Source organism: Chiloscyllium plagiosum, chromosome 19, assembly GCF_004010195.1.
Source record: "Chiloscyllium plagiosum isolate BGI_BamShark_2017 chromosome 19, ASM401019v2, whole genome shotgun sequence".
NCBI lineage: Eukaryota > Metazoa > Chordata > Chondrichthyes > Orectolobiformes > Hemiscylliidae > Chiloscyllium > Chiloscyllium plagiosum.
The window spans coordinates 19,794,515-19,802,945 of record NC_057728.1 but is presented as its reverse complement, the minus strand read 5'-3'; positions in this window follow the sequence as shown (position 1 = coordinate 19,802,945).

The following is an 8,431-nucleotide window of genomic DNA, read 5'->3' as shown; positions in this document are numbered from 1 at the left end:
ATCGGATTATGTCATTGGCTTTTAAGATTGTCAATATACTCAATTCAAACTTGCTTGGAAACTGGTATTTTTTTGGGGAATAATTTAAACTGATTAGCTGAATTCGAATTTGGTTTTGTCTCCAGACAACAAGATAATTGAGTTGTTCAATCAAGTGTTACATTGTTACCTTAGTGAGAACACTTGGTGCTGTGTCCCGTAGTTTGCTGCTTTTAACTCTCTTAAAGTACACTCATATCTTCATAACACATGTCAGGTGGTGGCTCTTAACTGAAATTGTGTCACTAAGTCCAATATCTGCTTTTCAAGTACTGTATTGTGGGGACTAAAATAAGGTCAGTAGGACCCCTACCTCAAACCAGGACTGGGAATCATTGTTTAAAAATTATGATGTTGCAATTAGATTTTCTTGGTACTGACTTTGGGAACAAAAAGGCAAAACTGAAAGTGGAGAAGTTAATTCAATTTTTTTACAAGATATGATTTACAGACGAGAATACAAAATATTTGCATACTCAAAGGCATAATTAATAATTTGAGAATAAAACTAGTTACATCTCCACCTTATGCACAGTCTCAAGTTGCATTGTAAAGGCATCAAGCATTTGAGATATAATTTGAGTTAATTGTAAAGAATGTCTTCACAATTGGGATAAAGCAATTCCTTGTCACTGTTTGGCATTTGGGATAACTCTAATGAATCCATCGGATTCTGTCCTTTTGAACTGACAATAAAGGGGAACTTCAATTACCCAAATTGAAATTGGGATACCAGTAAAGTAAGGGGAAGCAATGCATGTTTGGAAACATTTTCTACTGTAGTATGTGTCTAGTCCAAAAAAAAAGGATGCATTGTTAGATCTGGTGGACAAGATGGATTAAGTGTCAGTGGGGAAACATTTAGGAGACAATGATCATTTTATCATAACATTCAGGCTGATCTTGGAGCATGACATGCAGCAATCCAGAGCAAGAAAAATCAATTGGACAAGTGCTGACTCTAGGGAAAGAACAGAGTTGAGCAGGATTGATTGGAATAAAAGGTTGGCAGAAAAAAAAACAGTATCTGAACAATGGGCCACCTTCAAAGATCACGAAGTTTGGACACAGTCAAGGTATATTCCCTCTAACAGAAAAGGCAAGACAAACCAATCCAGAGTCCCTGGATGAAAATGGAAGTAAAAAAAAAATAACATTATAAAGAAAAAGTGTACTACTTATTGACAGGTGTATTCAGAATCAACAGGAATGCCATAGGTTTAGGAATGAAGTAAGCAAGCAAATAAGAGAAGCAAAGGGGAATTGTGAGAAGGGAAGACTAGCAGCAAACATACAGGGAAATCACAAAGATGTGTTAATAGTAAGAGTGTGGTTAAAGGAGGAATAGGGCCAATCAGGATCAGAAAAGAGGATTTACACAGGGTGACCAGGGGCATGGCTGAGGCTTTAAATGAAGACTTTGTACCTGTCTTTACAAAGGAGCAGGATGACATGCTATGATGACAGAGGAAGAAACACGGTTATAGAAGGATTCAAAATTAATTTAAAGTTGACAAGGCAGTGGGACTGGATTACATGCGTCCAAGGATTTTGAAGGAAATTAGGGTAAGAATTGTAGGGGCATTGGCAGTAATCTTTTAGTCTTCATTGGACTTGAGGTAAATGCCACAAAACTGGAGAATTGCACACATTATAGCATTGGTCAAGAAAGGTTGTAAGGATAATCACAGCAATTACAGACCAGTTAGTTTAACTTCAGTGGTGGGGAAACTTCAAGAACAATTATTTGGGTTAGAATTAGTAATCACATGGAAAAAGGTGGGAGAATTTCAATGTTTACAGATGACACAAGACTTGGAAGAATTGTAAACTGTGAGGACATTAAGGAATCCAAAAGATTGATAAGTTGGTTGAGTGGGTGGATAAACGGCAAACGGGGTTCAAAGCAGAGAAGTGTGATGTAATGCACTTTGAAAGACAATATAAACTGGGGGAACAATTCTAAAAGGGGTGCAGGAGCACAGGCACCTGAGTGTATATGTGCACGGATCATTGAAGATGGTAGGACAGGTGAAGACAGCAGTTAACAAAGCATAAAGTGTTATCATTATTAGTGGCACAGAGTACAAGAGCAAGGAGAAGATTTTGAATTTGTGCAAGACATTTATTAAATCTCATCAGGAGTATTGTGTACAGTTGTGAGTGCCACATCATAGGAAATATGTGAATGCATTGGAGACAGTGCAAATATGATTTGCAAACACAGTTCCAGGATGAGAAACTTCAGCTATGAGGATAGAGTGAAGAAATTGGGGCTGTTCTTCTTGGCAAGATAAAGGCTGAGAGGAGATTTGATAGAGGTTTTCAAAACTGTAAAGGGGCTGGATAGAATAGATAGGGATAACCTGTTCCTGCTTCTAAAAGCAAAAAAAATAAGACAGCAAGGATTGAAAGTGATGTGCAAACGAAGCAAGGGGTGATGTAAGAAAAACCGTTTATCACACAGTGAATAGTTGGAGTAGGAAATGTATTGCCAGAAATATGGTGGAGGTAGGGTCAATTGACACATTCAAGAGGGCATTGGATGATAGAAATGGTTTGCAGGAATATGAGCAAAAGAAAGGAGATTGGCACAAAGTAGTTGAGTCAGTACAGGTGCAATGGATCAAATAGAGTGAGTCATAGAGTCATAGAAATGTACAGCATGGAAACAGATCCTTCGGTCTATGTCGACCAGATATCCCAACTTAATCCAGTCCCACCTGCGAGCACCTGGCCCATATCCCTCCAAACCCTTCCTATTCATGTGCTCATCCAGATGCCTTTTAAATGTTGCAATTGTACTAGCCTTCACCACTTCCTCTGGCAGCTCATTCCATACACATACCATCTTCTGTGTGAAAACGTTGCCCCTAAGATCTCTTTTATGTATTTCCTCCCTCACCCGAAACCGATGCCCTCTAGTTCTGGACTCCCCCACCCCAGGGAAAAGACTTTGTCTATTTGTCCTATCCATGGCCCTCATGATTTTATAAACTTCTATGAGGTCACCCCTCAGCCTCCGATGAAAACAGCCCTACCCTATTCAACCTCTCCCTATAACCAAATCTTCCAACCCTAGCAATATCCTTGTAAATCTTTGGCTTCTTTCCGTGCCATAAAAATTCTGTGTTTCTGTGAATTGATTTCCAGGCATGAGGTGAGGTGACTCCTTAAATTAAGAAAAAAATTTAAACCAAATCTCAGAGACTAAGCGTCTATCTATATGTCAAATTTCCAAAATAAACTAACCAAAATGGGTGAATTGGCTAAAAGCAAAATTTGAGGAGTGATGAAAAAAAGTATTGAAAACTATAGCAGATAAAAAGGCGAAAGTTAAAGTTTTTTTGCCAGACACTGTCAGTACTATTATCTGTCTCTGGGGACCGTTTATAAGCAAAATTCAATGCACCTTGTCAAATCAAAAAATTCAATGAAGTGCATTATGTTGTGCGTAGTCAACAGGAGGAATAATTAGCAAATGTGTCATATTAATCTGTTACATTGATACTACAACAGAGCATGAAGAGGCTATGAAAATAATTCAATTCATCTCTACTTCTCATCTGTGACATTATCCTCCCATTTGTAATATCTGTCCCTGTATGAACTCTTGCACGTGTGAGACAGTTGAGTATTTTTATAACTTAAGTTTTTATTTATTTGTTCATTTTTAGTGGGTATCGCTGTCTGGCCAGCATTTATTACCCATCCTTAGTTGGTGGTGGTGAGTTGACTTCTTGAAGTGCTGCAGTCCACCTGCTGTGGGTTGACCCACAATGGCACTAGGGAGGGAATTCCAGGTTTTTAACCCAGCGACAGTGAAGGAATGCTGATATATTTCCAAGTCAGGATGGCATGTGACTTGGCAGGGAATTTAAAGGTGGTGGTGTTCCCATATATCTGTTGCCCTTGTCTTTCTAGATGGAAGAGGTTGTGGGTTTGGAAGGTGCTGTCTGAGGATATCTGCAGAAATTCACCAAAGAAAAAAAAAATCAAGTTTTAAGTACAGTAAATACTATTTTCTTTTGAAAGGCCTGAAGAGTTAACCTTTCTCTGTGTGTCTTTTAAAGTCACAACATGTAAACAGTTAAAGACTCATGTTTGATGGTTTATAAGGTGATCAGCTTTAGGTCCAATTTGAATACAAAAGTGCATTTACTTGTTCATTTTGTGATTTTGTGTTTACTTTTGAAGCAATTCTGTGTTTTAAGAACTGTTTACTTCAAATGTTCACTTTTGTGTTCTACTTGGCCCATCTCTGATATTAAGTCTCAAAGATATTATATCTTCTGCCTTGTTTTCCTAGTCAATTCTTCTTACATTTATGATGAAGATTGATCAGATGTTGTTACTAATATTTGGAAACTAGGGTACTAACATTAACATTCATGTATAGCCTAAATTCTGATTTATATTTGTATAGTGTTTGAGTTAAGAGGGGGAAGACGGAGATTCATTTTTAGGTTCTGAGAGTGTAGCAGGAATGTCTGGTAAACAAAAAGCCCCTTGAGGTAAACAGTGCAGAATTTTACAAAACCAAATATATCTGGCTGTTGTGTAGCAATACAGTGTCCTATGACACAGGGAGACAGGCGCAAAATGTTTATTTTTTAGATAAAGGGAACCATTTCAGAGGTCAGTGAGAGCACAGGTTTATTTCAGATTAAAAATTAAGGGAAGAAAGACGTAAGATGTAAGAGCAGCAATGTAGTTTAGCACGCTCCAAAATTGTCAGAGAAGAGGAAATAAGTCTTGATTATTTTAATACCAATTGGAGAAAATCTCCAGAAACAGAAGGATATGCAAGAGGTGTTTAAGGAATCTATGTTAAAGAATAAATGAGATGTGTTGGCAGTTTGTTTAAGGGTCTCACGATGAAATGTTAACTGAAGAAGTTAGCATCAAGTGAGTACAAATGTTTGGTGGAAAGAAATGAAGTACAGCCATGCCAACCGTAGATGAAAAGGATGTCCCTTCATTGAGATTTGAGTACATTTAAGGTTGTTATTGCTGATTAAAAGGTTGAATCTTTAGAGTCATAGAGATGTAAAGCACGGAAACAGACCCTTCGGTCCAACTCGACCAGCTATCCTAACCTAATCTAGTATCATTTGCAAGCACTTGGCCCATATCCCTCTAAACCATTCCTACTCACACACTCATCCAGATGCCTTTTCAATGCTGTCATTGTACCAGCCTCCATTACTTCCTCTGGCAGCTCATTCCATACACGCACCACCCTCTGTGTGAAAAGGTTGCCCCTTATGTCCCTTTTATAACTTTCCCCTCTCACCCTAAACCTATGCCCTCTAGTTCTGGACTCCCCAACCCCAGGGAAAAGACCCTGTCTATTTATCCTATCCATGCTCCTCATGATTTTATAAACTTCTATAAGGTCACCCCTCAGCCTCGAACGCGCTAGGGAAAACAGCCCTAGCCTATTCAGCCTCTCCCTATAGCTCAAATCCTCCAACCCTAGCAACATCCTTGTAAATCGTTTCAGAACCCTTGCAAGTTTCACAACATTCTTCCGATAGCAAGGAGACCAGAATTGCATGCAATATTCCAAAAGTGACATAATCAATGTCCTGTATAGGCACAACATGACCTCCCAACTCCTGTACTCAATACTCTGACCAATAAAGGAAAGCGTCACTAACCTATTTACCTGTGACTCTACTTTCAAGGAGCTACGAACCTGCACTCCAAGGTCTGTTTGTTCAGCAACACTCCCCAGGACCTGATCATTAAGTGTATAAGCCCTGCTCTGATTTGCTTTTCCAAAATGCAGCACCTCACATTTATCTGAATTAAACTCCATCTGCCACTCCTCAGCCCACTGGTCCACCTGATCAAGATTCTGTTGCACTCTAATGTAACCTTCTTTGCTGTCCACTACACCTCCAATTTTGGAGTAATCTGCAAACTTACTAACTATACCTCCTAAATTCACATCCAAATCATTTATATAAAATGATGAAAAATAGTGGACCGAGCACCAATCCTTGTGGCACTCCACTGGTCACAGGCCTCCAGTCTGAAAAGCAACCCTTCACCACCACCTTCAAGCCACTTCTGTATCCAAATGGCTATTTCTCCCTGAATTCCATGAGATATAACCTTGCTATCCAGTCTCCCATGAGGAACCTTGTTGAACGCCTTACTGAAGTCCTTATAGATCACGTCTACTGCTCTGCCCTGATCAATCCTCTTTGTTACTTCTTCAAAAAACTCAATCAAGTTAGTGAGACATGATTTCTCATGCACAAAGCCATGTTGACTATCCCTAATCAGTCCTTGCCTTTCCAAATACATGTAAATTCTGTCCTCCGGATTGCCTTCAACAACTTGCCCACCACCGACGTCAGGCTCACTGGTCTATAGTTCCCTGGCTTGTCCTTACTATCTTTCTTACATAGTGGCACCATGTTAGCTAACCTCCGGTGTTTCAGCACCTCACCTGTGACGATCAATGATCCACATATCTCAGCAAGGGGTCCAGCAATCACTTCCCCAGCTTCCCACAGAGTTAAAAGGTACACCTGATTAGATCCTGTGGATTTATCCACTTTTACGCATTTCAAGACATCCAGCACTTCCTCCTCTGTAGTATGGACATTTTTCAAGATGTCACCATCTATTTCCATACATTCTGTATCTTACATGTCCTTTTCTACATTAAATACTGATGCAAAATGCTTGTTTAGTATCTCCCCCATCTCCTGCGGCTCCACAAATAGCCTGCCTTGCTGATCTTTGAGTGGCCCTGTTCTCTCCCTAGTTACCCTTTTGTCCTTAATCTATTTATAAAATCCCTTTGGAACCTCCTTGACTCTATTTGCTAAAGCTATCTCATGTCTCTTTTTTGCCCTCCTGATTTCCCTCTTAAGTATTCTCCTACTACCTTTATGCACTTCCAAGGATTCATTCGATCTCTTCTATCTATACCTGACATATACTTGCTTCTTTTTCTTGACCAAAACATCAATTTCTTTAGTCATCCAGCATTCCCTATACCTACCAGACTTTCCTTTCACCTTAACAGGAATGCACTGTCTCTGGACTCTCTATCTCATTTCTGAAGGCTTCCCATTTTCTAGCTGTCCCTTTACCTGCAAGTATCTACCCTCAATTAACTTCTGAAAGTTCTTACCTAATACCATCAAAATTAGCCTTCCACCAATTTAGAACTTTAACTTTAGATCTGGTCTGTCTTTTTCGATCTCTGTTTTAAAACTAATAGAATTATGGTCACTATCCCCAAAGTGCTCCCCCATTGACACCTCAGTCACCTGCCCTGCCTTATTTCCCAAGATTAGGACAGGTTTTGCATCTTCTCTAGCAGGTAAATTAACATTCTGAATCAGAAAAATGTTCTTGTACATACTTAACAAATTCTTCTCCATCTAAACCCTTAACACTATGGCAGTCCCAGTCTAGGTATGGAAAGTTAAAATCCCCTACCATAACCACCCTATTATTCTTCCAGATAACTGAAATCTCCTTCCAAATTTGTTTCTCAATTTCCCGTTGACTTTTAGGGGGTCTATAATACTATCCCAATAAGATGATTATCCCTTTTTTCTCAGTTCCACCCAAATAAATTCCCTGATGTATTCCAGGAATATCCTCCCTAAGTACAGTTGTAATGCTATCCCTTATCAAAACGCTACTCCCCCTCCTCTCCTCCCCCCTTCTATCCTTCCTATAGCATTTGTATCCTGGAACATTCAGCTGCCAGTCCTGTCCATCCCTGAACCACAATTCTATAATTGCTATGATATCCCAGTCCCATGTTCCTAACCATGGCCTGAGTTCATCTGCCTTCCTTGTTAGGCTCTTGCATTGAAGTAAATATAGTTTAATTTATCAGTCCCACCTTGTTCTCTGCTTTGTTCTTGCCTGGTCTGACTGTTTGACTTGTTCCTTTTCCCAACTGTACCAGTTTCAGATTGATATCTTTCCTCACTATATCCCTTGGTTCCCCCTCCTCCTCACCTTAGAGGTTTAAATCCTCTCAAGCAGCTCTAGCAAATCTGCCTGCCACTATATTAGTCCTCTTCCAGTTCAGGTGCAATCTGTCCTACTTGTACAGGTCACTTCTACACCAGAAGAGATTCCAATGATTCAAAAATGCGAACCCTTCTCTCCTGCACCAGCTCCTCAGCCACACATTTATATGCTCTATCCTCCTATTCCTACCCTCACCAGCTCATAGCACCGGGTCTAATCCAGACATTACTACCCTCAAGGACCTCCTATTAAAATTCCTGCCTAACTTTCTATATTCTCCCTTCAGAATCTCATCCTTTTCCTTTCCTATGTCGTTAGTTCCAATGTGTACAACAACTTCCTGCTGGTCCCTCTCCCTTTTGAGAACATTCTGCAC